The sequence below is a fragment of the Phocoena sinus genome, chromosome 2 (assembly GCF_008692025.1).
Source record: "Phocoena sinus isolate mPhoSin1 chromosome 2, mPhoSin1.pri, whole genome shotgun sequence".
Taxonomy (NCBI): Eukaryota; Metazoa; Chordata; class Mammalia; order Artiodactyla; family Phocoenidae; genus Phocoena; species Phocoena sinus.
The window spans coordinates 66,282,213-66,307,902 of NC_045764.1; the positions used below are offsets into that span (position 1 = coordinate 66,282,213).

General features: G+C 36.4%; 1 protein-coding gene across 5 annotated transcripts in view; it reads right to left on the reverse strand.

Annotated features, from left to right (window-relative positions):
* GLCE (glucuronic acid epimerase) overlaps positions 1-25,690 on the reverse strand; it is a 133,368-nt gene that overhangs the window by 67,546 nt on the left and 40,132 nt on the right. The window lies entirely within an intron of this gene.

Consider the following 25,690-nt stretch of genomic DNA (forward strand, 5'->3'; position numbering starts at 1 on the left):
CCAAAGAGGATCTGTGTATAGCAAAAAAGCACATGGCAGGATATTCAAAATCATTTGCTATTAGGAAAATGTAAATTAAAACTACTATCAGATATCATTCTAAACCTATTAGAATGGCTAAAATTAAAAAGACTGACCATACCAAGTGCTGACAAGTAGACAGAACGACTAGAACTATCATACATTGCTGATGAAAATACAATGTGGAACAGCCACCTTAGAAAAGTTTGGCAATTTCTTATAAAGTTAAATTATATACTTACCATATGATCCAACAGTCCCACCACTATATATTTACCCAAGAGAAATGAAAACTCACATTCACAGAAAAGCCTGTACACCAATGTTTATAACATCTTTATGCAAAATAAATGAAAACTTGAAAAAACTCAAAGTCCTCAATAAATGAATGGATAAACAAACTGTGCTACAACCACACAATTGAATACCACTCAGCAATGAAAAAGAAGGAAACACTGTTACACAAAACAACTTAGATAAATCTTAAGGCATTATGCTGAGTATATGCATGTGTAACAGTCTCAAATGGCTACATTCTGTATGATTCCATTTAATAGCTATTTTTCAGAAGACAAAACTAAAATGACAGGGTGGTTGCCACGGGTAATGTGTGTGGGATGGTACAACTACAAAGGGATAGCACAAGGGAGTTTTACGAACTAATGGAAGTGTCTGGATACTGACTGTGATGGTGGTTACATGAATCCACACACATGTTAAAATTCATTAACTGTACACAGAAAAAGTCGATTTTACTGCATGTTTATTTAAAAACATAAATTTCTGATACTTAAAGAAACTTTAAGTCATCAAAGTTTTTCCAGGATATTTAGTTTGGATTTTTATAGTCTGTAAAATCCTCTTGTTTATTTTGGCTACTTTTAAGATAGCAAGTGACAAATTTCTTGGCTCAGTCCTGACATGTAGAATCACTGGGGAAGCAAGAGCCTAAACGTCAGTTACGCTAGGCAGTGCATCACCTGCAAAGGAGTCTAATCAGCTAACAATCATAATCCCACCTAATTGAAGAGTAAATCCTAACATTTACTTAATGGCATCATAAAAAACTTTCATTAAAGTTTTTTTTTAAGAATACTGATTTATACTCAGAGAATTCCAGGGAGAGAAAAAATGTGATTACTTCCACTTCAATTGCATAGACAGCATTCTTGAAAATGAAAAGGTCAATCATTTGTTTCCACCTTTATTATCAGGGAAAAAATTGTTTTATTTGAATAAGTAGGACAAAGTGAAGCAAGGATATAAATCAGATACATAATATTTCAGAATTAATTCTACTCTTCTGCAAAAGTTTGTCTGACATCAACTAATATAGTAGTACTATAAACTTCCATTATATTATACATACAGATGGCACAAAACATTCAAACCTACATAATACAGGAATTTTAAAAATCTAAGTACAAAGGTACTGCCTCTCTTGAACATCTTTATCATATTATCTATTTGATTCCTAAGTTTATCTTAGGTGTTATTTTAAAAAATCATATTTAGCCAACTACTTGTATTTAAATGAAACAATGATTACTTGTTTTTAAGGATATAATTGTTCTCAGTTGTGCTAGTAAATTTAGCAACAATTTCACATTGTTATACTTTATTGAAAAGAAACAGGGATTTTTTTAAAAAGCCAATCTGCAACCACGCTAATTTCAAATTGAAAACAAAAACCTCTATGAGGAACAGTTTTTGCCTTAAGGCCTTTGTTTTTCTAATATTACATTTAACTAGAAGTGAAATGACCTGCTTTAAGAATTTAGCTTTATTTTCCCCAGAAACACGTTTGGAAAAATATATGACTTACACCTAGAATCATACCCTTGCTAACTGAAGCCATTTGTGTGCAGTCACTATGATGGTCCAGTACAGCCAGTTAAGTTTTGACATCCATTAAAACAATGCCTACTGTAAATCTGTATGCTTATTCCTCCCTGTAATCTTCTCAGTAGATGTTCAATGTACTAAACAAAGGCTACTTTAATCATTCAAACTTGACTTCTAAAGATGCAATGGACCTGTCAAAAGCTTTCAGAAAGCCAGTAAATTTCATCTATCATGGCACTGCATGCATTTAAGTCACTCTTATATTTTAATGTCGAAAACCATGGAGGATTTTTTCCCTCTCTTTGTAAAATAATCAAGAGAACCCCAGTCATTTTTATTATTGCACGGTTCACTGTTAAATTTCCAGCTTTCTTCAAAAGCTTCTATTTGATAAAAATTTTTACATATAAACTAAATCCAACAGGATACGCATTCCTAGACACTGAGGCATCAAAAACAAAGTCCACAGAAATCAACATTATCTAGTACATTAAATCACCTCAATAAAATAAAACTAGCTATCATCTTCCATTACTCAAGTTAATATCACCCAAATGTAATATAACAGCCATCTTTATATAGGCAAGTCAGATGAATTTTCCATCCACCACTCCAAAATTTCTTTGACCAGGAATGAAATCTTATATAAATATATTTAGGCTATTTATTTGGAGAGTCATGTTGATAAGAAATTATCCATAAATAATGTTAAACTGCCAAAGAATCATGAAGGAATTTTGGATAGAGAGCTTGGTGTGTATTGCAATTTAGAAAGTATCCTAAGACCCCATGTGATATTTACACTCTGTAGCTCAGACTTGTGTAACAAATATATTTAGCTACTTACCAATAGTTCTGATAAAAAGTTCTGTGATGGTCTCCTTTGAAATTACTGCCTGGGTATATTATCCATAAATCTCATATACACTTACTCCAACCTGTCACTATTACTAAAGCTCCCCTCTGCTGCTTCCGGAAACTATATTACACAGAATTGTAACCTTGACCATCACTGAAAAAATTAAAAATAACTGTCGTCAGAAGTCTTTGAACAACTGATAAGAATCCTGTGGTTTTCCATAAAGAGTAAACTGACACCCAGCACAGAGTGGGAGCATAACAGGGCACTGTATATGAGGAAGAGAGCTCTAAAAGTAGTAAATAACAGATAGTACATCTTTTTTTGTTATTTTAAAAGTCTATCCATCCACAAAAAAGCCATATTGAAAAGTTTACTTTAATGTGCTTCTTGGTTGTCAATTCTTCACTATCTATTGATGAATACTGGTTTAGAGCAACTGCTGTTGTTTTAAGAAACTGGGTAAATAACTACTTTCTGGCTGTTGAATCCGGGAGGGGGGGCCGGAAGCAAAAGTTTGCCACTTAATACAATGATAACATTTGTAAAGCTGCCTTTAGCACTTTTTTTTTTTTTTTTTTAGTGTTTTTACTAAGAAAAGGAAAATGGAGTACAAGATAACATTTAATGCCTTTTTAAAAATTCTTCAGTAAGTATCTGATTAAATCTTACATTACCATCTGAGTCTGGTTTGCTGAACTCAAAACTCCCCTCTTCTTTTGGAGTAGAAAATAGTAGAAAAGAGAGACAAATCAAGTTCCTAACAATGCAAACGAAAAACAAAGAAAGCCTCTGTGAACAATACCTGTTGCGCATGTAAAACACTATTGTAGTGGTAGGGTGAGGAAAGGGCCAAAACAAAGAACACTAGTACCTGCTTTCAAAGACTTCATGTAACTATGAAATATGTGAAGAATCCTTTATAAAACACTGCTATATCTGTTTTGCTTGTTTTTGTAAGTATACTGCTATATACATAAGGGCACGGACTGTGTCATGTCTTGTCCATTCACCACAATAAGCCCAGTGCCTATTGTGACGCCTAGCACAAATAATTCAAAAATTATTTTTTTGATAAATGAAGACTTTCAACAGCTATGTCAATACTGTTACTTGGATCCTTGATTTCAGTGACCTAGTCCCTTCTGACAGGCAGAATAGTGGTCCTCCAAAGATGTCTTTGCCCTTTCCTCTCCCAACCCCAGCCAAACTTTCCTTACTTGGCAAAAAAGACTTCCAGTTATAATTAAGGTTAAGGACATTGAGATGGAGAGATTATCCTGAATTATCCAAGTGGGTCTAATCTAATCACATGAGTCCTTTGAAGTTGAAGAGAAAGACAGAAGGTGGGTCAGAGAGATGAGACTGAAGAAAGAGGAGGAGATAGTAGAAATGTGAAAGAGACCTGACCTGCTGTTGCTGGATTTGAAAGTGGAGAAAGGAAGGCCACAAGCCGAGGAATGAGGGTGGTCTCTAGGAGCTGGGAAGGGTGCTCATCTGACAGCCAGCAAGGCAACTAATATGTAAACCCCCACCGCAAGGAAAAGAAACCTGCCCTACAGCCTCCAGAAAGGAGTACCGCCCTGCTGAAATCTTGATTTTAGCCCAGTGGGATCCCCGTGTTGTCCTACCGACCTACAGAACTGTAAGATAATACATTTCTGTTGTTTAAACCACTAAATTTGTAGTGATTCACTATGGTAGCAATAGAAAGCTAATATATCTCCTTTAACCTCTACTCTAGCAATCCAAATATACAGCTTCTTGCCATCACCCTGACACAACTTCAATAAAAGATCTAAAATTCTTAAATGTTTCAATCTGATCACAATCTCCTATTCTTAACTCTTCTACTCCATATTCTCATACCTGTCATTATGAAAGATCTTGTGTAAAAAAAGTGATATTTTGAAACAAATGTCATTTATCCAGCATGAATTAGTATTTTCTAGTTACGTCTGATCAGCATTGTACCAAACAGTACATGATAGCCCCACAGAATGATTATAACCAGACTGCAAATTTCACATTCCTTACAACATGCAATATGAAGGACATACACAGAAATGTATTAAACTACGCAGTGTGTCAAATCCTGACTAACTTACTTCAAAGGAAGTCTTTTGTGTTTTAAATCTAGAACCACTTCTTTGCCTCTTGATATTTATACACTTGCTCTAAAATATTAAAGACAACCTCATAAACAATCTGTTTAACAGTAATTAGAATTTTATCTAGTTAAAACAACAGCAGAGCATGCCACAACACAGATGGCAGAAGACTTTCTCCTTGCCTGATCAGTGTCGAAAAACTGTTCTCCTATTCATGATTGAGAAGAATTTTATCACAGGCTATCTCATTTACAAAATATATACTAGTGAGTGAAAAGAAACAGCTTTATTAAGAAAGCCTTTGTTTAGCAGAACTCTTGCCTATTTCTCAATGTAAAGACTTCTCTTACTGCCCAGATAAAACCTAGCCAAATATATAATTAAGGAATCAGAATGGACGGAAGTCTATACTATTGATTTCACTCTGGTTTCAAGTGCTTAAGCACACTAATTCCTTATGGAACACTTCCCAAACTTGGAGCTTTTAAAAAATGAGGTGGATCAGGTTCCACCTCATACCAATTAACTCAAAATGTCTGGGGATGGGACAGGCATAAGTATTTTTAAAGATTCTCTAAGTGGTTCCAGTATGATTTATTATTGGCAGTGTGGCATGGTACAATGCACTGAATGGAATCAGTAGGCCTGGGATCTGGCATTGGCTCTGCTACCAGCAAACTTGGGCACATCACTGGGTACCCATTTCTTCATCTGTAAAAAGTTAAGATAGGAAAATTCATTTCTAATATCTAACATGTTATGAGTCTCGGATGAGGTTCCTTAGTTCTCTTCTAAAGATTAAATTGCTTCAACATTTAAACTATGCAAAGACAGATTTTGATATATCATTATGTCTATCCAGGTCATAAAATGACATGTGCGTTGGCAATGACTGGGAAGCTTGAATTATCTCCAAATGTAGCTTGCTATTAGACTATTTCTTGAATTCCCATTAAATTATATACTGCACATATTCTGATTTTCTTAAATAGAATTTCTAGTTTCATAAATATAAAATGATTTTACCTTTTCACTAAATATTAATTTATTTCATAAAAGCACATCATTAATGATACCAGGAACATGGGATAAAAGAATCCCTGAGTAGCAAGTTATTGTTTGATAGTCTCAAACTGAATTCTCACCTTTGGCCAGCTCTCTTACAAATGTATGCTACCTGTTATGAGGGTGCTTGGGAAAAGGTTAATTCACTCAACACATTAAGCATTTTATAGTACCAGGATCTGAGGACTGAGTGGCAGACTTCTAAGATGCACCTCCAGTGATCCCTGAGTCCTGCTATTCATATGCTTGTGTAATTCCCTATTCCTCTGAGTGTGGGATCAGTCTAGTGATTTCCTTCTAAAGAATAGAATATGGCAAAAGTGATGGGATGTCATGTCTGCGATTAGGTTATAAAATTGTGATGTCCTTCTTGCTAGCATTCTTTTTTACTGGCACTCTTTTTTGCCCTCTTGTGTACTTGCTTGGAGGGAGACGCTCTATGGAGATGTCCATGTGGCAAGGAACCACAGGAAGCCTCTGGCCAACAGCCCATCGGGGAAATGAATTCTGCCAACAACCATGTAAGTGAGCTGGGAAGTGGATCCTTCTACAGCAAGCTTTTAGAATAATGCAAGCTCAGCCAACACATTGATTTTTGCCTTGTATGAGACCCACCTAGGCCATTCCTGCATTCCTGGCCCACTGTGAGATAATAAATGTCATTTTGTGCTAAGTTTTGATGTAATTTATTATGCAGCAATAGGTAACTAAGATAGGCATGTAGCAATGAATAAAAACACTGTTCTGAAGAAACCAAGAGTTGAGTAATAAGTACGTTCAAGGTAACAATAATCTAGTAATGGGTGAGAGACATGTAAATAAATGTAATAAAGTGTTTTCGTCTGTTTGACAGAAGTACACACGTGAGGGTATATGGGGACATAAAGGGTTTGTGTCGGGAAGGGCACAGGCACTGAAGTTCTTTAAAAGAGAGGAATGTGAGTTATAAGCATAAAAGTAGGAAACATAATGGTCAGCTTGGGAAACTATAGGTAATCCAGTAAGACTGGAACATAGAGGGGAAGAGATGGTTATTCATCTTCCAACTTCAAAAGTGTACAAACATTTACAGGTAGCATAAGAGTCAAAGAGGTCTCTAGCACTGTGTATAGTATAATTTTAGTTATATCAGTATAGTAGACTCCTAACCTACACTAGATTACAGATCATCATTTTATTATGGAATTCTATCACTGATTATGAATGAACTGGTCCACACTCCAACATAGGATCTAACCAGGGCCAACCCTTCTACCCGTATACTAGATCCCGATTCTCTCCCACCTATTCAAGGAAATTGCTCCAGCAATATCTCTTCTCTCTACTGCACTGTCAAATATCCCCTCTCTACTGGATCATTCCCATCCCATATTTTAAACAAACAAAAAAGCCCCTCCCTTAACTCTACATGCCATGTATGCATAGCTCCCCCTTTATAATAAAACTCAGAAGTGTTGTCAGTACTCACCGTGTCCACATCTCCTGCCATTTTCTCTTGTATCCACAACAACCAGGCTTTTTTCCTCTACCTATCTGCCAAACTCGCCCTTATTAAAGTCACCAACTGACTTCCACATTGCTAAATACAATGACCGATTCTCAGTCTTCCTCTTACTTTACCTATGACCAGCAGCTGACACAAACAATAACTCCTGCCTTGAAATACACGGCTCCCAGAACACCGCATTCTCCTGGTGTTCATCTTTCTCATTCATTTTCTTTGGCTGATTCCTCATTTCTCTACCCTCTAAATATAGAGTGTTCTAGATCTCAGTCCTTGGACCTCCTGTCTCTTCTGTGATACTCTGACTTATAATAATATTATATATATTTTTATTTGGTATTGGTCCCTGTTTCTGACACACAATTCCTAAAACTCTTGGAATTTTGGAATTTCCTAACAGATGGAGAGCTATAAAAGGTGTCTTTTGTTATGTTAATGAGGTAAAGTGACTTGGAAAGCACTAAAGATGGGGGCTAGTTGCCAGGAGAACAAACCATGTGGTTAGAGGGTTAGAATTTTCAGTTCTATCCCCTGACCTCCAGGGAGGGAAGAGGCACTGGAGGTTGAACCAATCGCCAGCTATCAATAATTTAATTGATTGTGCCTATGTAATGAAGCCTCTATAAAAACCCAACAGGAAGTGTTTCAGAGAGCTTCCGGATTGGTGAACATGTGGAGATTTGGGGAAACTGGCATGCTCTGAGGGGACATGGAAGCTCCGTGCCCTTTCCCTGTACCTTGCTCTATGCATCACTTCCATCTGGCTCTTCCTGAGTTCTCTCCTTTTGTAATAAACCAGTCATCTAGTAAGTGAAATGTTTCTCTGAATTCTGTGAGAGCCACTCTAGCAAATTAACCAAACCCAAGGAGGAGGGTGTTGGAACCCCTGATCTATAGCTGGTGGGTCAGAAACACAGGTGACTACCTGGGCTTGCGACTGGCATCTAAAGTGGGAGCAAGGGTAGTCCTGTAGAACTGAGCCCTTAACCTGCGGAATCTGATGCTATCTCCAGATAGACAGTAAAACCTCAGCTGAACTGTAGGACCCTCAGTTGGTGTCCAAGAATTGCTTGGTGTGGGGAAAAAGCCACAGTATGAAACTGGGTGCAGAAAGTACTTCCATTTACACCTATTCCCTGTGTGGTCTCCTCCAGTCTGAGGTCTTTAAATACCACCTACAAACTGATGACTCCCAAAATTATTTATAGATAGATAAATAGTTCCTCGCGCCATAATTGTCCTCTAGTACAACCAACTACCTACTCAACATTTTTTACTTGGACATTTCTTAACATTTCTTTTCAAAACCAAACTCCCAATTAACCTCACCACAACCCCACCCACAAACCTGCTCCTCTCCCAGTCTTTCCCATCTTAGCGAATGACAACTCTAAGCTGCTAGTCGCTCACACCAAAAATCATCTGTTAGCCCTATTTCCTCTCTCCTTCTCCCTCTTATCTCTCATCTGTCAGCAACACCTGTTGGCTTTACTTTTAATATAGAATCCAACCATTTATTATCATCTCCACTGCTACCAAGCTCACATTTAGTCTCCTAAATGATCTATTTCTGCCTCAAACCCCCACTTGCCCACCAATGGTAATCTTTAAAAAAATAAATAAATAAGACAGGCTATGTGATCACTCTGCTCAAAAGTCTCCAATGGCTTCCCTTTTCAGATTAAAAGGCAAAGTTCTCATAAAGTTCCATTAACTAGATGCCATTACCCCTCTGACTTCATCTATTACTCTTCCCTAAGCTCACTCCACTTTAGTCACACTGGCCTCCTCCTTGGCCCATGAGCACACTAGGCACACACTTAGGGCCACACACTTGCTTCACCTCAAAACAGGAATGCTCCTCCTTGAGATATTCATCTGTATAGATTGCTCCTTCAGGCCTAGGGTCAAATGTTATCATCTTTCTATGGCCTGTGCTCCTCTGATCCCCAAGCCTCCCAACACTCCCTATTCCCCACCCCTGCTTTATTTTTCTCTACAGTACTTATTGCTATCTGACATACTAAGTATTTAATCTGCTATTATCTGTCTCCCTTCACTAGAATGTAAGCTCTATAAGGGCAGGAATTTCTGTCTATTTTGTTTACTGTTGGATAGTGTTGTAGAACAGTATCTGGCAATAATAGGCACTGTATTCGTATTTGTTTAATGAAAGACAACCAACCAAGGCGATTCTCTCGCTGATCCATTCTAATACAGGGGAGTAATTTGAATAATTTCAAAGGTACCAAAATATTACGTTGATTGTGATTACATTCTGACAGAATTTAACTCTCTAATTATACTCACACTGGGGTTATATTAAATTAGTTTGAATTGCCCTCACTACATATTAATTAGGAAGGAAAGAGTAGTCCAGAATCATCCTAGACAAAAGGAACAATTAGACTGATTTAAAAAAATAACTTTCCATAGATAATCCAAAGTTGGAAAATCCACACGCAACATTCCACAGAATCTAACTGTTAAGGATTTACAAAACATGGGACTAGAAAAGAGGATAAGTAAAAATTTCAATCAAATTTTATTAGTACCAAAAAACCCAAAAACCTTTTAAGGAGATTTTATAAATTTTCTCATAGGTAACTTATAACCTTTGCCTAAGACACCATCATATATTTCCATCCATTTTTTAACCTACATCTTCATTTTCCTTTTTCTAAACTATCAGTGATAAAAGAAATAATCTATTTAGATGAAACTATATTTACACAGTCTCTCAAAGAAGAGGACTTAATTGAACTGAGATAAAGAATTTTTATAAATATAGTTTTACATTTTTATTCATAGTGTTTTACACATTTTCCAAAGTGCTTTCACATCTTTATTTATGATCTTCATACTGACAAGTACAATAAGCAGACAGATATTATCACAACCTCCCCTACCTCCCACATACTTACACTTTACAGATGGAAAAAATTTTCAGTCTCGAAGAGATTAACTGACTTGCTTAAGGTCAAAAAGCTGTAAGTAAGTGGTTCAACCTTGACTATCACTGAGTTCTTTCAAACCTAAGTCCACTGTTTTCTATCATAATGACCTATTATCTCACTCAGTGATTAAAGAAAGGTATCACTGCATAAGTCTACAAAGACTTGACTGTAAAAGCATCTTCCTTCAACATTGGGGATTTTTACATTCCAATCTATTATAAAAATGCTTTGAAGATGGTACAAATGTGCTAATATTCTTAGAGAAAAAAAAAGGGAAAAAAAGCCCAAGAAGTCAAAAAAAAATCAAGTAAAGAAAATTTAGGATCCAAAGCAGTAGTAACATGAGATTAATGTTTATTCTCTGCATACAAGATCAATGTTTTAGAATCTCTGAACTGTCAAACAGATGCCTAATACCACTGCACCCAGACAGAGGAAGACATCTAACAGAAGCATTCCAGGTAAAATCACTTATTACCACTAGAACTCACATTAGATTCCTATCTGAATAACCCTGGAAATCTGGACTGAAAATATAAGAATGAATGTTTTCTGCACTTCTCTCCAAGGCTTAGCTCAGTTTCAGATAAACAAATGGCTCCATGACTCATTTCATCTGTATTTCTTCCTGGTCTTCTCTAATATTCTAAGATGAAGAGAGAGGAATTTCTTTTTCATTCCAGCTGCACCCTAAAGCAATCCAACTGTGGGTCAAGAGTCAAAAGAACTCAAAAAGAGTATGTTCCATGTGAGATCAAAAGCTTCAATTTTCTCATCATCAGAGCATAACTGTGTCTCTGACCCATATTAAAATTTCTCCTAGTAGAAATCAAGATTCATTTCTGAAGCCAAGTCAGCCTTACTTGGGACTCTCAAACTGCAAATAAGGGTGCAAGCCCAGTGGGTAATAGCACACATGGAATTAATAGAATCTAGCCCAGGTGGGGAGAGCCATTCATTTCTAGGTCCAGGACAGACTAACCTAAAAATAGATAAGGCTTCAGTACACATGGTTTGGCTCTGTGGAACAGTATTTGCCACCTCAGATACTCTTTTCTTTCTTCCATTTCTCAGCCTATACCAAGGGACTGACATGTTACATCAGATTTTATTACAGTTCCTTTAAGAAAATAAGTGGTTGGAGAGAAGTTAAGTAATTTAACTATGAAGGTAAAAAAAAAAAAAAAAAGACTTAAACCTATGCTAAAGGAAATACATGATCTAGAGTTAATAGTGATTTGGAACCAATGTCCTAGGTAATGAAAATGATCTTTGTCTAGAATATCCCCTGCAAAGCCTAAAATAAAGTGAGGCAAGCAAGGTAGTACGTAGAAGAAAAGAATTTAAGGAGGCATTGACTCCAAAGGCTGTGCAAGTGCAGGACTGGCACCTGAGAGTGAGCACCTCCTTAAATTTTGTACCCTAAATGCCCCACTTGCCTCACCAGATTTAGAGCCCTGATCCACTATGAGATATATATATTCCTTAAAGGCATAGCAGATTTTATGGCTACAGCAAGAACCTGAGCAGAATTTGAAGTCTAAGATCCTGATCACATTCATCATGGCTATCTTCTGGACACAGTTAAGAAAAGAATAGGCTTGACATTTCTTTTTCAAGAGAGGCTTGACATTTTTGCATATATTCTGAAATAAAGTTGCCTTAGAAAAAGGAAGTTTATAGTGAAAATGGAAGTTTAGTGCTTATAGGGAGATTTCCACTTTGAATGCGAAGAACAAAGAGGGTCTGGAATTACCCTTCTGTGTAAACAACTAAAAATTAGAAAAAATATAGGAAACAACTATTTTCTGATGCTGAACAAAGGTAGCACAATACTGTGATCCCAGATTACTGCCCTAAAAGTGAAATAAATGAGACAGCCCTCCAGCTTTATGCCTAGAGGTAATTTCCAGACAACAGTTCAGAGAAGGACCCACTAACCTTTCTGAGTTGAAAAGACAGATATCAGAGTTTGGGTGAGTAGAACTGGGGAGGGCAGAATAGCTGAGAGGAGAGATCTACACAAAGAAAGAGATTCAAAACAACTCTCGCACATGGAGAATGAAACCCCAAGAAGCAGGGCAAAATCAAAATCAACCTCTAGGGAAAGAAAATTACCGTTGGCCCTCTGTATCTGTGGGTCCTGCATCCATGAATTCAATGAACTGCAGATCAAAAATACGTGGGGGAAAAAATTCTAGAAAGTTCCAAAAAGCAAAACTTGAATTTCCTGCACTGGTAACTATTTACATAGCATTTCTATTGTATTTACTACTATTTATATTGTATTAGGTATTATAAGTAATCTCGAGATGATTTAAAGTATATGGGAAGATATGCATAGGTTATATGCAAACTCTATGCTATTTTATACAAGGAACTTGAGCATCCGTAGTATTGGCATTGGTGGGGGTCAAGAAACCAATCCCACACAAGTACCAAGGGACAACTGTACCAGGAGACTATAAGATAAACAATTGTCAGAGCTCACAAAAGGCCAGGAACTGTTAAAGTTCCCACTATCCAAAGCAGAAAAATCTTGCTGAATACAGAAGCCTACAGTGACCCCAGAAGGGCCATGCCTTAGAAGTGAGGTTAAATTAGCCCTAAAGACTACTATAGGTTTGCCCTAAAACTCTTAAAAATAAACCACAAAAGGATCAAATTTACCTGCCAGTAACTAAGCAGCTTACCAGAAAAAAATCCAACATTCTTTAAAGATAATACAACAAAATCCAGCAAACACCACAAAATTCACAATCATGAGCATACAATCAAAAATTATTAGACCTATGAATAAGTAATGAAATGTGACCCAGGAACTAGAAAAACAGTCAACATTAACAGAACCAGAAATGAAAGAGATGATCAAATTAGAAGATGAAGATGTTAAAACAGCTATAATAAATGTTTGCTCAGTGACATAACAGAAAACTTGAACATAATGAGACAAGGAACCATATTAAAAAATGAATTAAATGGAACTTCTAGAGATGAAAAATACACTACCTGAAATAAAAATATCACTGAATAGGATTTATAGCAGATTAGCTACTGCAAAAGATTAGCAAACCCAAAGACTCAGGAAAAAAAACTATTCAAAAGAGTAAATAAAGGGTAAAAAAAGATGTCCCCTTCCCCCAAATGAACAGTCTCAGTAACCTGTGTGACAGTAAGCAATCTAACATGTTTAACTGAAGCATGAAAACAAAAGAGGTGGGGCAGTGCTGGAAAAAATAATGGCTGAGAAATTTTCAATTTGTGAAAACCACAAACTCACATTTCCAAGAAGTTCAAGGAATCCAAAGCAGGATAAACACACACACACATTCATACATGCAGGGAAGGCACATCATAAACAAATTACTGAAAACAGTGATAAAGAGAAATCTTAAAAGCAGTCAGAGGAAAAAAGGTACTTCACATACGGAATAAAGATAAGAATCATCACAGATTTCCCCCAGAAGGTCTGCAAGCCAGAAGACAACAAAATAAAATCTTTAAAGTGCAAACAAACAAACAACAGAAAGGAAACCTAGGATGCAGAAAAGAGTCAACATAGCAGTCTCAAGACTGCCTGCAAGGTTAGCCCCTGGCTGGTGGCCGTGAACTGGGATTTCGGGAAGATTCCTAACATTCTCTGAATAATAAGGGTCGTTTTCTGTGCCTAAAGTATTTGTGCAAACAATAACAATATGATTTATGCTAAATACCAGTTTTGCTTCTGGAGTGTGGAATTTTGGTACTTGCAAGGGAGAGGATGCCTGTGTGACTAGTCCTCAATAAAAACCTTGGGCACTGAGTCTCTAATGAGTTTCCCTGTTAGACAACATTTCACAAGTGCTGTCACAATTCATTGCTGGAGGAATTAAACATGTTCCTTGTGACTCTATTGGGAGAACTCTCCTGGAAGCTTTGTTTCCTCCAGACTTTAACCATGCACTTTTTTTCCTTTGCTAATTTGGCTTTGCATCCTTTCGCTGTAATAAATCTTGAGTACAACTATATGCTCAGTCCTGAGAGTCCTCCTAGTGAACGACCAAATCTGAATGCAGTCCTGGAGACTCTTGACATGCTAAAATTCAGTACCTAGCAAAAACATCTTTCTGAAATGTTGATGAAATACTTTTTCAGACAAATAAAAGCTGAGAGAATGTGTCACCAGCAGACCTACACAATAAAAAATGTTGTGGAAGAATTTTTGCAGAAGAAAAATGATACTAGACAAAAATGTGAATCTATACAAAAGAATGAAGAACACTTAAATGAGAAAATTTGTGGAATAATGTACATTTTCTTATTTTTAAAGGCTTTTAATAGAAAACTATTTAAAGTAAAAATAATAATAATCTATGATGAGTTTGTAACATACAGAAGTAAAATGTATGACAACATTTGGACAAAGGATGGGATAAGGGAAATGAAAATATACTGTGCTTAAACTCACACATTACACATGAAGTGGTATAATATTATTTGTGGGAACACTACGATGAATTAAAGATGCATATTATAACCCTACAGCAATCACTAAAAAAAGAAAGAAAAGAAAAAGGAATAGTCAATAAGGCAATAATGGAGGTAAAATGGAATACCAAAATGTACTCAATCCAAAAGAAGGCAGGAAAAGAGAAAAAAATGCAAAGAACAGATGGGACAAATAGAAAACAAATAGCAATATAGCAGACATAAGCCCAATCACATCAGTAATCACATTAAATGTAAGTGGTCTTAACTCCTGTTTGAAAGGGAGAGATTGTCGGATTGGATAAAATGCTGTCTACAAGAAACCCACCTTAAATATAAAAAGGTTAAAATTAAAGGATTGTAACTAATCCTTTAGGCTAATACTAATCAAAAGAGAGCAGAGTGGGACTTCCCAGGCGGTTGAGTGGTTAAGACTTCGCCTTCCAATACAGGGGGTGTGGGTTCGATCCCTGGTCAGGGAGCAAAGATCTCACATGCCTCGCAGCCAAAAAACCAAAACAGAAGCAATATTGTAACAAATTCAATAAAGACTTTAAAAATAGTTCACATCAAAAAAAATTTGTTTTTAAAATAAAAGAGAGCAGGGTAATTATATTAATATCTGATAAAGCATATTTCACAGCAAAGTCCATTACCAAGCATAAATAGGGTCATTTCATGATAAAGGAATCAATTCATCAAGTGGATAAAAGAATCTGAAACTAATAACAGTTTCAAAACACATAAAGCAAAAACTGACAGAATTGCAAGGAAGAATAGACAAATCCACAATTATTGTCAGAGATTTCAACATTCCTCTCTCAATAACTGACAGAACAGAAAATTAGTAAGGATATAGCAGACTTGAATAATACTACTAACCAACTTGATCTATCTGACATTTATAGAACATTTCACCCAACAACAGCAGAATACACATTCTTTTCAACTATACAACGAACTATTACTCAAGATAGACTATATTCTGAGCCATAAAACCATTCTCAATACATTTTAAAGATTTCAAGTCCTACAAAGTATATTCTCTGACCACAATGGAATTAAATTAGAAATTAAAATAAGAACAACATCTAAAAAATCCCCAAACATCTGGAAACTAAATAATACACTTCTAAATCTTAGATAAGAAGAAAAAGTCTGAAATCAATGACCTAACTTCTACCTTCAGAAATTAGAAAGAGGAAAACAAATTAAACCTAAGAAGTAAGTAAAGTGTTCCCTCCTTTTCTGTAAGAAAAGTAAGCAGAAGAAAAAAAGAGAGGAAAAAAGAAAAGAGTTGGGGGGGGGGGGGGAGGAGGAAAAATACATACATAAGGACAACAAACTAGAAAATAGAAAAAAGTCATTAGGACCCAAAGCTAGTCCTTCGAGATCAGTAAAATGCAAAATGGTAAAGACATTCGAGAAGACAGTTTGGCAGTTTCTTTATAAAATTAAACATATTCTTACCACGTAATCCAGCAATCACGCTACCTGGTATCGACCCAAATGAGTTGAAAATTTGTCTACACAAAACCCTGCACATAGATGTTTATAACAGCCTTATCCATTAATTGTCAAAACTTGAAAGCAACCAAGATGTCCTTCAGTAGGTGAATGGATAAGCTGTGGTACACCCATACAATGGAATATTATCCATCACTAAAAAGAAATGAGCTATCAAGCTATGAAAAGACATGGAGGAACCTTAAATGCCTATTACTAAGTAAAGGAAGCCAAAGTGCAAAGGCTACATATCGTGATTCCAGCTCTACGACATTGTGGAAAAGGCAAAACTATGAAGACAGTAAAGATCAGTGGTTGTCAGGGCTTAGGGGGGAGGGAGAGATGAACAGGCAGAGCACAGGATTTTTAAGGCAGTGAAGCTACTCTGTACGATGGTAAGTACATGTCATTAAACATTTGTCTAAACCCACAGAATGTACAACACCAAGAGTGAACCCTACTGTAAACTATGGACTATGAGTGATAATGATATGCCACTGTAGTTTTATCATGATGTGTCACATTATGTAGTTTCATTGATTGTAACAGAGCACTCTGGTGAGGAGTGCTGGTAGTGGGGGAAGCTGTGCATGTGTGGGAGCAGGAGGTATGTATATGGGAACTCTGTACATTCAACTTTGCTGTGAACTTAAAACTAAAAAAGCTCTAAAAAAATAAAGTCTATTTATAAAAAGTTTTAAGAAGTCAATGAGACCACCAGTCCCTCCCATCAGGAAACTTCCACAAGCCTCTTAGATAGCCTCATCCACCAGAGGGCACACAGCAGAAGCAAGAAGAACTACAATCCTGCAGCCTGTGGAACAAAAACCACATTCACAGAAAGACAGACAAGATGAAAAGGCAGAGGGCTATGTACCAGATGAAGGAACAAGATAAAACCCCAGAAAAACAACTAAATGAAGTGGAGATAGGCAATCTTCCAGAAAAAGAATTCAGAATAATGATAGTGAAGATGATACAGGACCTCGGAAAAAGAATGGAGGCAAAGAACGAGAAGATGCAAGAAATGCTTAAGAAAGATCTAGATTGATTAAAGAACAAACAAACAGAGATGAACAATACAATAAGTGAAATGAAAACTACACTAGAAGGATCAATAGCAGAATAACTGAGGCAGAAGAACAGATCAGTGACCTGGAAGACAGAATGGTGAAATTCACTGCTGTGGAACAGAATAAAGAAAAAAGAATGAAAAGAAATGAAGACGTCCTAAGAGACCTCTGGGACAACATTAAACGCAATAACATTTGCATTATAGGGGTCCTAGAAGGAGAAGAGAGAGAGAAAGGACCCAAGAAAATATTTGAAGAGATTATAGTCAAAAACTTCCCTAACATGGGAAAGGAAATAGCCACCCAAGTCCAGGAAGCACAGAGAGTGCCATACAGGATAAACCCAAGGAGAAACACACCAGACACATAGTAATCAAATTGGAAAAAATTAAAGACAAAGAAAAATTATTGAAAGCAGCAAGGGAAAAATGACAAATAATATACAAGAGAACTCCCATAAGGTTAATAGCTGATTTCTCAGCAGAAACTCTACAAACCAGAAGGGAGTGGCATGATATATTTAAAGTGATGAAAGGGAAGAACCTACAACCAAGATTACTCTACCCAGCAAGGATCTCATTCAGATTCGATGGAGAAATCAAAAGCTTTACAGACAAGCAAAAGCTAAGAGAATTCAGCACCACCAAACCAGCTCTACAACAAATGCTAAAGGAACAAATACTAAGTGGGAAACACAAGAGAAGAAAAGGACCTACAAAAACAAACCCCCAAACAATTAAATAGATGGTAATAGGAATGTATATATCAATAATTACCTTAAACTTGAATAGATTAAATGCTCCAACCAAAAGACACAGGCTTGCTGAATGGATACAAAAACAAGACCCATATATATGCTGTCTATAAGAGACCCACTTCAAAGCTAGGGACACACACAGACTGAAAGGGGATGGAAAAAGATATTCCATGCAAATGGAAATCAAAAGAAAGCTGGAGTAGCAATACTCATATCAGATAAAAGAGACTTTAAAATAAAGAATGTTACAAGAGACAAGGAAGGACACTACATAATGATCAAGGGATCAATCCAAGAAGAAGATATAACAATTATAAATATATATGCACCCAACATAGGAGCACCTCAATACATATGCAACTGCTAACAGCTATAAAAGAGAAAATCGACAGTAACACAATAATAGTGGGGGACTTTAACACCTCACTTACACCAATGGACAGATAATCCACACAGAAAATTAATAAGGAAACACAAGCTTTAAATGACACAATAGACCAGATAGATTTAATTGATATTTATAGGACATTCCATCCCAAACAGCAGATTACACTTTATTCTCAAGTGCACACAGAACATTCTCCAGGATAGATTACATCTTGGGTCACAAATCAAGCCTCAGTAAATTAAAGAAAACTGAAATCATATCAAGCATCTTTTCTGACCACAACACTATGAGATTAGATATCAATTACAGGGAAAAAAAAACGTAAAAAACACAAACACATGGAGGCTAAACAATACGTTACTAAATAACCAAGAGATCACTGAGGAAATAAAAAAATACCTAGAGACAATGAAAACACAATGATCCAAAACCTATGGGATGCAGCAAAAGCAGTTCTAACAGGGAAGTTTATAGCTACACAAGCCTACCTCAAGAAACAAGAAAAATCTCAAATAAACAATCTAACCTTCTACCTAAAGGAACTAGAGAAAGAACAAACAAAACCCAAAGTTAGCAGAAGGAAAGAAATCATAAAGATCAGAGCAGAAATAAATGAAATAGAAACAAAGAAAACAATAGCAAAGATCAATAAAACTAAAAGCTGGTTCTTTGAGAAAAACAAAATAGATAAACCTTTAGCCAGACTCATCAAGAAAAAGAGGGCAAGGACTCAAATCAATAAAATTAGAAATGAAAAAGGAGAAGTTACAACAGACACCACAGAAATACAAAGCATCCTAAGAGACTACTACAAGTAACTCTATGCCAATAAAATGGACGACCTGCAAGAAATGGACAAATTCTTAGAAAGGTATAACCTTCCAAGACTGAACCAGGAAGAAATAGAAAATATGAACAGACCAATCACAAGTAATGAAATTGAAACTGATTAAAAACCTTCCAACAAACAAAAGTCCAGGACCATCTGGCTTCACAGGTGAATTCTACCAAACATTTAGAGAAGAGCTAACACCCATCCTTCTCAAACCCTTCCAAAAAACTGCAGAGGAAGGAACACTCCCAAACTCATTCTATGAGGTCACCATCACCCTGATACAAAAACCAGACAAAGATACTACAAAAAAAGAAAATTACAAGCCAATATCACTGATGAATATAGAGGCAAAAATCCTCAACAAAATACTAGCAAACAGAATCCAAGAACATATTAAAAGGATCATACACCATGATCAAGTGGCATTTATCCCAGAGATGCAATAATTCTTCAATATATGCAAATCAATCAATGTGATACACCATATTAACAAATTGAAGAATAAAAACCATATGATCATCTCAACAGATGCAGAAAAAGCTTTTGACAAAATTCAACACCCATTTATGATAAAAACTCTCCAGAAAGTGGGCATACAGGGAACCTACTTCAACATAATAAAGGCTACATATGACAAAACCACAGCAAACTTCATTCTCAATGGTGAAAAACTGAAAGCATTTCCTCTAAGATCAGGAACAAGACAAGGATGTCCACTCTCACCACCATTATTCAACACAGTTTTGGAAGTGCTAGCCATGGCAATCAGAGAAGAAAAAGAAATAAAAGGAATACAAATTGGAAAAGAAGAAGTAAAACTGTCACTGTTTGCAGATGACATGATACTATAAACAGAGAATCCTAAATATGCCACCAGAAAACTACTAGAGCTAATCAATGAATTTGGTAAAGTTGTAGGATACAAAATAAATGTATAGAAATCTCTTGCATTCCTATACACTAATGATGAAAAATCTGAAAGAGAAATTAAGGAAACACTCCCATTTACCATTGCAACAAAAAGAATAAAATACCTAGGAATAAACCTACTGAGGGAGACAAAAGACCTGTATGCAGAAAACTATAAGACACTGGTGAAAGAAATTAAAGATGATACCAACAGATGGAGAGATATACCATGTTCTTGGATTGGAAGAATCAATATTGTGAAAATGACTATACTCTCCAAAGCAATCTACAGATTCAGTGCAATCCCTAGCAAATTACCAGTGGCATTTTTTACAGAACTAGAACAAAAAATCTTAAAATTTGTATGGAGACATAAAAGACCCCAAATAGCCAAAGCAGTCTTGAGGGAAAAAAACAGAGCTGGAGGAATCAGACTCCCTGACTTCAGACTATACTACAAAGCTACAGTCATCAAGACAATATGGTACTGGCACAAAAACAGAAATATAGATCAATGGAACAAGATAGAAAGCCCAGAGATAAACCCACGCACCTATGGTCAACCAACCTATGACAAAGGAGGCAAGAATATACAATGGAGCAAAGACAGCTTCTTCAATAAGTGGTGCTGGGAAAACTGGACAGCTACCTGTAAAAGAATGAAATTAGAACACTCCCTAATACCATATACAAAAATAAACTCAAAATGTATTAGAGACCTAAATGTAAGGCCAGACACTATAAAACTCTTAAAGGAAAACATAGGAAGAACACTCTTTGACATAAATCACAGCAAGATCTTTTTTGATCCACCTCCTAGAGTAATGGAAATAAACCCCAAAATAAACAAATGGGACCTAATGAAACTTAAAAGCTTTTGCACAGCAAAGGAAACCATAAACAAGGCGAAAAGACAACCCTCAGAATTGGAGAAAATATTTGCACACGAATCAATGGACAAAGGATTAATCTCCAAAATATATAAACAGCTCATGCAGCTCATATTAAAAAAACAAACAACCCAATCCAAAATTGGGCAGAAGACCTAAATAGACATTTCTCCAAAGAAGACATACAGATGGCCAAGAAGCACATGAAAAGCTGCTGAACATCACTGATTATTAGAGAAATGCAAATCAAAACTACAATGAGGGGCTTCCCTGGTGGCGCAGTGGTTGAGAGTCCGCCTGCCGATGCAGGGGACACGGGTTCATGCCCCGGTCCGGGAAGATCCCACATGCCACGGAGTGGCTAGGCCCATGAGCCATGGCCTCTGAGCCTACGCGTCCGGAGCCTGTGCTCTGCAATGGGAGAGGCCACAACAGTGAGAGGCCCGCATACCGGAAAAAAAAAAAAACAATAAAAAAACTACAATGAGGTATCACCTCACAACAGTTAGAATGGGCATCACCAGGAAATCTACAAACAACAAATGCTGGAGAGGGTGTGGAGAAAAGGGAACCCTCTTGCACTGTTGGTGGGAATGTAAACTGATACAGCCACTATGGAGAACAGTATGGAGGTTCCTTAAAAAACTAAAAATAGAACTACCATACGACCCAGCAATCCCACTACTGGGCATATACCCAGAGAAGACCATAATTCAAAAAGACACATGCACCACAATGTTCACTGCAGCACTATTTACAATAGCCAGGTCATGGTAGCAACCTAAATGCCCATCGACAAATGAATGGATAAAGAAGATGTGGTACATATATACAGTGGAATATTATTCAGCCATAAAAAGGAACGAAATTGGGTCATTTGTAGAGACGTGGATGCATCTAGAGACTGTCATACAGAGTGAAGTAAGTCAGAAAGAGAAAAACAAATATCGTATATTAACGCATATATGTGGAACCTAGAAAATGGTAGAGATGAACCGGTTTGTAGGGCAGAAATTGAGACAAAGAAGCAGAGAAAAAACATATGGACACCAAGGGGGGAAAGTGGCAGGGGCTTGGGGGTGGTGGTGTGATGAATTGGGAGATTGGGATTGACATGTATACACTGATGTGTATAAAATGGATGACTAATAAGAACCTGCTGTATAAAAAAATTAATTAAATTAAATTAAAAAAAAAGTCAGTGAAACCAAATGCTGGTTCCTTAAGATCAGTAAAATTGATAAACCTCCAGCTGGGGAGGAGTGGGTGGGGTGTGGGCAGGCAGGACAAAATATCAATATCAGAAATGAGAGCGAGAAATCAGAGACATAAAAGGAAGGGACTGTCATAAACAACTTTATGTCAATAAATTTAATAACTCAAATGAAATAGACAAATTCCTTGAAGACAAACTACCAAAGCTCACTTAGGAAGAAAAAGATAAGTAAATAATGCTTTATCTATTAAAGAATTTGAAATTATAGTTTAAAATCTTCCCATAAAGGAAATCTAGGCCCAACTGGCTTCACTGGTGAATTCTACCATAAATTTCAGGACAAAATAATACCAATTCTAAAACACATCCACAAAATTGGGAGACATAAATGTTATTTACTTGGTATGCTTGTGCATAGTAACAAAGTCAACATCTGTTAGTTCCCTTCTTATGTGTGTAAGCCAATACACATTATCTCCCATGTAAAAGAAGACATACTGTAAGGCTGGTCTTCTCATTTAGAAAAGGGTACTGCCCCAAATTTAATATGATAACAGCAACTACCTCAAAACAAAAGTTGAATGATATCAATTGAAGAAGCACAAATGCTGTTTCACCAATAGTAATAAGATACAAAGAGAAACTATTTAATACTCTATAGTTTATTAACACATTCAGGTTCATTATGTACATTAACCTAAGACATGATAAATAAATAGTATTTTAAAAGTCAAATTCCTTATCATCATCTTAACTTCATTCAACTCTAAATACAAAGTTTTGCTTTTTAGAGTTCTCAGTTTAGTAATAACAGCAAAACTCCACCTACATTTCTGTGTGAAACCTCAGGGTTCTTATAAAGAATAATGTTCCAAAAAGGAAGACAACAAGTGCATATGAGAAAACAGTCGATAACTGGAATAAATAAATGTATCCATCATACCCTCGAAGCCACATAAAGCACTTTAGTTTACAATTTACTCCATAGTTGTTATCTTCAAAAACATCTTTAGCCAATAAAAAAACCACAGCAAAAATTTGAAGTAAACAAATTCTGGGGAATACTTACCTGAAAAGTAGCTGGTAGGATACACTAGCTAGAATCAAGTATCCAAAGAGCTGTTCTATGATAAACCTATTTTATTCACTAAGCATCTAATGTGAAAAAACCTACACACATCCCTTATCATCTACTGATACGTCCTGAATACGCAGAATCTAAGATCAATTATTTACTTTTTAGGACCAGAATCTCCTGTTATTTAGTTCTCCTCCCCTTAACTCTTTTTCATTAATGTAATAATTAAGACCTTTAAAATTGTATGCTACTCTATACTTTTCAATTCCTTGAATTGAAAATCACACTTTATTTAACTCCCATAAGAATAACTTGGTGAGAGGATAGGTACTATTATCTCAGCTTATAGAGAAGGCAGTTGAAGGTCTGAGAGATGAAGTGATTTGTCCATAATCACATAACTGGAAAGTTGTGAAGCTAGAATTAAACAGAACCTTAATCATAACCCAGTTCACTTTCTACTTTAACACAATGCTCCAGGCGACTTTTGAAGAGAGAAAGGAGATACAAATCAAATCACTAAAGTCTCTATGTAAATGGTAACTAAATCAATTATGTAGAGGTAAAAGAGTTTAAATATTATGGGTTACAAGGAGATACGGATTCAAATTTGCCAACTATCTTCAGTCTTTTCACTACTCTTTTTTCCTCTTTTTAAAGAGAAATGCTTAATATTGCCGTATTGCTTTATGTGATAGAACGCTCTGAACACGGGCAATTATACCCATAAAGATGACTTAGCATATTTTGACTCATTATAGGAGTACAACAGAAAAAGAATGGATTAAAAAATCTCAGAGCACTAGGACACAACCAAAGCAGACACTGTGACTGCTCCAACATCCATTCCAATGCCATTCGACTCTAAGTGGCGGCAACCTGGAGAACTGACTTCAGCTCAAAGATGGGTCTATCTCACTGCCAGAAACTGATTGAGACGTGAAGAGAAACTGTGCCAATGAGATGTGAAAAGAAGTTTTCTGGCAGCTTCTGCTTAAGTTTGTCCTTTCTGATAAGAGGAGGCCAGATTGTTTCTTATTTGTAGAACATATGGTTCCTTCCTGGCAACCATAAGACAACTACAAAGAGAATCCTGCTTGGTATAAAGCCAGCATTAAGGAGTGCAGAGTGGAACAATAGAAAGAATCTGAATCCTTGGTGTCTTCATTAAGGTACTGACCAACTAATTCTTAAGCCTACTGTGCTTCTGGACTTCAACTTTACGTTAACCTATAAATTTCCTTATTGTGTGAAGCTGTTTGAACTGGGCTTTCTGATACTTAGAGCTGAAAGAAGCCTAACTGAAACAGACATTGAAATTAATACACCTAGCTGATGGACTACAAAGGGTACCTAAGAACCAAGATGAGCTCTTGAATTTTTAAAAAGATTTTAAGAACACTTATTAGTAGGTAACTTAGATGTAGTAATATAAAATAGATAAAACAAATTATAGAACTGGAAAAGAAGTGGAAACTCTATGCTTTTTATAATTATAATTTTTCTCTGGTTTGGATAGTCCTGAAAAACTGGGAGGGATGCAGGGTTCACCAGGGAGGTGTCATTATTCTGCACTGCATGCCCAGAGCTACGACTAAATTGAGGAGGTGGTTGGGAAGCTTCAACAAAAATCGTTGTTAATGGTTCAGGATGAGTCCTAGGAAATAATAAACCAAGGCCCTGCAGTCTTGGGGCTGAAATTTTCTGGATGCTGAAATACAGAGAATGCTTGTAAATTCTAAGTACTATGAAAAGGGATAAGGCTACAAAGACATCAAACAGGGGTAAAACTCAAATTCCAACACTGCACTATAATTTTTGCTGTTCTCCAAAGTTAGTACCTTCTATGCCTCTATTTGGGATGATCTTCACCAGCTCAACCAGCTAAACGTTGTAGTGCCCCAAATATCTGTCCTGGGACCTTTGCCTATTTACCCTTACTCCCTTGGTGAAGCCATCTGGTCTGATTTCTTTAAACACCATCTAGACATAATCCCCAAACTTAAATCTTTAGCCCATACATCTCCCTTGAACTCTAGACTCATACATTCAGCAATCTCTCCACTTAGACACCTATTGCATATCTCACATTTACCTTGTCCAAAATCAAACTTTTCTCCCCCCAAATCTTTTTCTCCACAGTTTTACCCATCACAGCAAATGGGTAATTCTGTTCTTTTAGGTGCTCAAGCCAAGCACTCTGTACCAT